Source organism: Triticum aestivum, chromosome 7D (genome assembly GCF_018294505.1).
Source record: "Triticum aestivum cultivar Chinese Spring chromosome 7D, IWGSC CS RefSeq v2.1, whole genome shotgun sequence".
Lineage (NCBI taxonomy): Eukaryota > Viridiplantae > Streptophyta > Magnoliopsida > Poales > Poaceae > Triticum > Triticum aestivum.
This window is the reverse complement of record NC_057814.1, coordinates 602,570,701-602,577,810: the sequence shown is the minus strand read 5'-3', so window position 1 is coordinate 602,577,810 and position 7,110 is coordinate 602,570,701.

The following is a 7,110-nucleotide window of genomic DNA, read 5'->3' as shown; positions in this document are numbered from 1 at the left end:
TTTTGTTTTCTTTCGCTAACGGAGCTCACGAGATTTTCTGTTAAGTTTTGTGTTGTGAAGTTTTCAAGTTTTGGGTAAAAGATTTGATGGACTATGGAACAAGGAGTGGCAAGAGCCTAAGCTTGGGGATGCCCATGGCACCCCAAGATAATCTAAGGACACCTAAAAGCCAAAGCTTGGGGATGCCCCGGAAGGCATCCCCTCTTTCGTCTACTTCCATCGGTAACTTTACTTGGAGCTATATTTTTATTCACCACATGATATCTGTTTTGCTTGGAGCGTCTTGTATGATTTGAGTCTTTGCTTTTTAGTTTACGACAATCATCTTTGCTGTACACACCTTTGAGAGAGACACACATGATTCGGAAATTATTAGAATACTCTATGTGCTTCACTTATATCTTTTGAGTTATATAGTTTTTGCTCTAGTACTTCACTAATATCTTTTAGAGCACAGTGGTGGTTTTGTTTTATAGAAACTATTATTCTCTCATGCTTCACTTAGATTATTTTGAGAGTATTAAACAGCATGGTAATTTGCTTAAATAATCCTAATATGCTAGGTATTCAAGACTAGTAAAAACTTTCTTATGAGTGTGTTGAATACTAAGAGAAGTTTGATGCTTGATGATTGTTTTGAGACATGGAGGTAGTGATATCAAAGTTGTGCTAGTTGAGTAGTTGTGAATTTGAGAAATACTTGTGTTGAAGTTTGCAACTCCCGTAGCATGCACGTATGGTAAACGTTATGTAACAAATTTGAAACATGAGGTGTTCTTTGATTGTCCTCCTTATGAGTGGCGGTCGGGGACGAGCGATGGTCTTTTCCTACCAATCTATCCCCTAGGAGCATGCACGTAGTTCTTGGTTTTTGATGACTTGTAGATTTTTGCAATAAGTATGTGAGTTCTTTATGACTAATGTTGAGTCCATGGATTATACGCACTCTCACCTTTCCATCATTACTAGCCTCTTCGGTACCGTGCATTGCCCTTTCTCACATTGAGAGTTGGTGCAAACTTCGCCGGTGCATCCAAACCGCATGATATGATACGCTCTTTCACACATAAACCTCCTTATATCTTCCTCAAAACAGCCACCATACCTACCTATTATGGCATTTCCATAGCCATTCCGAGATATATTGCCATGCAACTTTCCACCGTTCCATTTATCATGACACGTTCAACATTGTCATATTGCTTTGCATGATCATGTAGTTGACATAGTATTTGTGGCAAAGCCACCATTCATAATTCTTTCATACACACTAGTAGAAAAGAGGGCTTTGGTTCAGGCCGTGTCATCCCATTAGTCCCGGTTCAGTCCAGAACTGGGACCCATGGGGGCACTGATCCCGGTTCGTGAGGCCAGGGGCCTGCCGGGCCTCGTGGGGGCATTGGTCCCAGTTCGTCTGGCCCCTTTGGTCCCGGTTGGTGGGACGAACCGGGACCAATGGGCCTCGCTCCTGGCCCACCACCATTGGTCCCGGTTGGTGGCTTGAACCGGGACCACAGGCTGCCCTTTAGTCCCGGTTCATACCACGAACCGGGACCAATGAGGTGCCTATATATACCCCTCGCCCGCGAGCAGAGCACTCCAGTGCTCTGTTTTTCTCTGGCCGACGAGGGGAGGGCTTTGTGGTGCTCCACCTCACCTCCTATGCACATGAGGTGTTCGATGAAATGCCCGAGCCACACTAGTTAAGCTTTCTCATCTCGAAGCTCGACCTCAAAGCTCCATTTTCCTCGAGATTTGTCTAGGTTTAGTGGCCCGTCACGTCCCATTCCCGTCTTCACCGTCGTCGATCGCTCGCGCCGATCTCGTCGCCGGCACCACCGTGGTGAGCCTCTTGTTCTTATCTTCTTTCTGAAAAAATCTTACTTTAGATAGATACTTGTCTAATTTTCTTACTATTTTATTGCTTGTTATTATATAGTGCGACGGTTTTGGTATTCGCCCCCGTTGGCCCTCGTCCTGTCTATGATTCGGATGTGGTATAAATTATCTTTATAACTATTGGTTCATTTATTGTTTATGAAAATTATGCCGACCAATGTGACATAGATTTTATTTATCTAGGAGGTATGTGAACCGGAAATTCCAGCCGACCCTATTGTCGAGAGGTTAAATTTAGTTGAATAAGAAAACAATTTCTTGAAGGAAAAAATAAAAAAAAATTGAGGAGGAGAAGATGATACTGGGTTGCATGTTGCGGATGTCGTCGATGATCACAAGATCAAGATGGATGCAATGCGCTTGAAGATTAGAAAGATTAGAAAATATGTCATTCATACCGAGGCTTGGTATCATTATGCCGTTGGATCAATTGTTACCTTGGTTGTGATTATGATCGCATTTGTTTTCGCATTGAAATGTTTTACATAGTTTCAATGTGTGGTTTAATTAATTAGATGCTCTGGAGAGCTATATGTTGTTAGATGAGAACTACGTATGTACTTTGGTTTTAATGTGATGATGAACTTCTATTAATTTTGTCACTTAATTATCTATTCATGATGTTCTGTAATGGTTTTTGACACACTTAATTATATATAATGCACGCAGATGAACCGGCAATGGATGTACGGTGACAGACACACCTCCGAGTACATTAAGGGCGTGCATGATTTTCTCGAAGTGGCTGAGGCAAACAAGCAGAATGGTTTTATGTGTTGTCCATGCCCTAAATGTGGGAATACGAAGTCTTACTCTGAGTGGAAAATCCTTCACACCCACCTGCTTTACAAGGGTTTCATGCCACACTATAATGTTTGGACGAGGCATGGAGAAATAGGGGTTATCAAAGAAGAAGAGGACGATGACAACTATGTGCCCCCTTAATACGGTGATGCTGCAACGGGGGAAGCTGCTGAAGATCAAGAAGAACCAGACGATGTGCCCAATGATGCTGCAACGGGGGAAGCTGCTGAAGATCAAGAGGAACCAGTGCCCGATGATGATGATCTCCGCCGGGTCATTGTCGATGCAAGGACGCAATGCGAAAGTCAAAAGGAGAAGCTGAAGTTCGGTCACATGTTAGAGGATCACAAAAAAGGGTTGTACCCCAATTGCGAATATGGCAACACAAAGCTCGGTACCGTATTGGAATTGCTGCAGTGGAAGGCAGAGAATGTTGTGCCTGACAAAGGATTTGAGAAGCTATTGAAAATATTGAAGAAGAAGCTTCCAAAGGATAACGAATTGCCCGACAGTACATATGCAGCAAAGAAGGTCGTATGCCCTCTAGGATTGGAGGTGCAGAAGATACATGCATGCCCTAATGACTGCATCCTCTACCGCGGTGCGTACAAGGATCTGAACGCATGCCTGGTATGTGGTGCATTGCGGTATAAGATCAGATGAGATGACCCTGGTGATGGTGACGGCGAGCCCCCCAGGAAGAGTGTTCCTGCGAAGGTGATGTGGTATGCTCCTATAATACCACGGTTGAAACGTCTGTTCAGAAACAAAGAGCATGACAAGTTGATGCGATGGCACAGTGAGGACCGTAAGAAAGACGGGAAGTTGAGAGCACCCGCTGACGAGTCGCAGTGGAGAAAAATCAAGAGAAAGTACTGGTCTGAGTTTGCAGGTGACCCAAGGAACGTATGGTTTGGTTTAAGCGCGGATGGCATTAATCCTTTCAGGGAGCAGAGCAGCAATCACAGCACCTGGCCTGTGACTCTATGTATGTATAACCTTCCTCCTTGGATGTGCATGAAGCCGAAGTTCATTATGATGCCAGTTCTCATCCAAGGCCCTAAGCAACCCGGCAACGACATTGATGTGTACCTAAGGCCATTAGTTGAAGAACTTTTACAGCTGTGGAATGGAAACGGTGTACGTACGTGGGATGAGCACAAACATGATGAATTTAACCTGCACGCGTTGCTGTTTGTAACCATCAACGATTGGCCCGCTCTCAGTAAACTTTCAGGACAGACAAACAAGGGATACCACGCATGCACGCACTGTTTAGATGACACTGAAAGTATATACCTGGACAAATGCAGGAAGAATGTGTACCTGGGCCATCATCAATTACCTTCGACCAACCATCAATGTCGAAAGAAAGGCAAGCATTTCAAAGGCAAGGCAGATCACCGGAAGAAGCCCGCCATGCGTACCGGTGATCACGTACTTGCTATGGTCAATGATTTACACGTAATCTTTGGAAAGCGTCCCGGCGGACTAGTTGTTCCGAATGACGCTGAGGGACACGCACCCATGTGGAAGAAGAAATCTATATTTTGGGACCTACCCTACTGGAAAGACCTAGAGGTCCGCTCTTCAATTGACGTGATGCACGTGACGAAGAACCTTTGCGTGAACCTGCTAGGCTTCTTGGGCGTGTATGGGAAGACAAAAGATACACCTGAGGCACGGCAGGACCTGCAACATTTGCACGAAAAAGATGGCATGCCTCCGAAGCAGTATGAAGGTCCTGCCAGCTACGCTCTTACGAAAGAAGAGAAAGAAATCTTCTTTGAATGCCTGCTCAGTATGAAGGTCCCGACTGGCTTCTCGTCGAATATAAAGGGAATAATAAATATGCCAGAGAAAAAGTTCTAGAACCTAAAGTCTCATGACTGCCACGTGATTATGACGCAACTGCTTCCGGTTGCATTGATGGGACTTCTACCGGAAAACGTCCGATTAGCCATTGTGAAGCTATGTGCATTCCTCAATGCAATCTCTCAAAAGGTGATCGATCCAGAAATCATACCAAGGCTAAGGAGTGATATGGCGCAATGTCTTGTCAGTTTCGAGCTAGTGTTCCCACCATCCTTCTTCAATATCATGACGCACGTCCTAGTTCATCTAGTCGATGAGATGTCATTCCGAGGCCCGTATTTCTACACAATATGTTCCCCTTTGAGAGGTTCATGGGAGTCCTAAAGAAATATGTCCATAACCGCACTAGGCCAGAAGGAAGCATCTCCATGGGCCATCAAACAGAGGAAGTCATTGGGTTTTGTGTTGACTTCATTCCTGGCCTTAAGAAGATAGGTCTCCCTAAATCGCGGTATGAGGGGAGACTGACTGGAAAAGGCACGCTAGGAGCGGACTCAATAATATGCAGGGACGGGCATTCTTGGTCTCAAGCACACTACACAGTTCTACAGAACTCTACCTTGGTGACCCCGTATGTCGATGAACACAAGAACAGTCTGCGCTCCAAACACCCGGAGCAGTGCGAGGACTGAATTACATGTGAACACATCAGGACTTTCAGCAGTTGGTTGGAAACACGTCTCAGAGGTGACAACACTGTTTCTGATGAGCTGTACTCGTTTTCCAGGGGACCATCTTTGACTGTATTGACTTACAAAGGATACGAGATAAATGGGAATACATTTTACACGATCGCCCAAGATCAAAAGAGCACCAACCAAAACAGCGGTGTCCGCTTTGATGCAGCAACCGAGAGGGGAATGGACACATATTATGGTTACATAGTGGACATATGGGAACTTGACTACAGACATGATTTTAAGGTCCCTTTGTTTAAGTGCAAATGGGTCAATCTGTCGGGAGGCGGGGTACAGGTAGACCCACAGTACGGAATGACAATAGTGGATCTGAAAAATCTTGGGTACACTGACGAACCGTTCGTCCTAGCCAATGATGTGGCACAGGTTATCTATGTGAAGGACATGTCTACCAAACCGAGAAAAAGAAAAGATAAGGAAGCGAATACATCGTACGATGAGCCAAAGCGCCACATAGTTCTTTCAGGAAAAAGGGACATCGTGGGAGTGTAGGGCAAGACAGACATGTCTGAAGATTATGAAAAGTTTCATGAAATTCCTCCCTTCAAAGTCAAGGCTGACCCAAGCATCCTGATAAACGATGAAGATTATCCATGGTTACGGCGCAATAAGCAAATGACACAAGCGAAGACAAAGTGAAGACTTTCTCCCGCAACTATTATGATGATACCATGCCAACTTGTAACACACGAGTATGATACCATTGTCCGTTTTGTACACGAAGTGCATCCAGTTTTTGCCGTAACCCTCTCAACTTTCTTGCACATGCTATGTGGATGAAATGATGATACCATGCCAACTTTCAACCTTTTCAGAGTTCATTTGAAATGCTTTTCAATTTCAGGGTCTTATAGCTCAAAATAATCAATAAATGCATGAAAAATAACAAATGACGTCAGAAAGGGTTGAAAATTGATGATGTGGTTTTGAATGGTGCATTTTGAACACACAAAAAGTCAGGAGTTCAAATAAGTTTTAAAAAATGAAATCCCTTTGTAACAGACGAGTTTCCGTATGAAATCCTGATACTTCGAAAGAGATTGTCCATTTTGTACACGAAGTGCATCCAGTTTTTGCCGTAACCCTCTCAACTTTCTTGCACATGCTATGTGGATGAAATGATGATACCATGCCAACTTTCAACCTTTTCAGAGTTCATTTGAAATGCTTTTCAATTTTAGGGTCTTATAGCTCAAAATAATCAGTAAATGCATGAAAAATGGTGTATGAAAAATAACAAATAAAATAAATAAGTAATTAGAAACAAAATAAAATAAACTTTAATAAAATATATAAGTAGAAACAAAATAAAATAAACTTTAATAACATAAATAAAATTTATGAAACTAAAATTATCAAAGTATTTTCTGTTCAAAACGTTATAAGCAACCTCTGGTATTATTGAAACTAAAATTATATAAAATTGATGCAACTAAAATTATCGATGTATTTTCTGTTCAAAATCATTGAAAGCGAAAAGAATTTTCATAAAGAACTTTTCTTGTTAGAAACTTTAATAGCAAAAAGAATTATCATAAAGTAAAATAAATAAGTAATTAGAAACAGAATAAAATAAATAACTTTTTTTGTTGTAAGTAGAAACAAAACAAAATAAATAAAGCAAAAAAGAAAACAAAAAAACAGGCAAAAAATAAAAAATATGCCACCTACTCGGCCACCACGGCCTGAATACGACTAGAAACCCATCGATGGGCCAGGATTCAGGCCCGCAGAAGGCCTAGTAGGCCCATCAGGCATAGCAGTGACAATTAGGCCCGTAAGCCTGCAATGGAGAGGAGCTCGAGAGGGGAGCGGCAGTGGGGCTTATAAACCA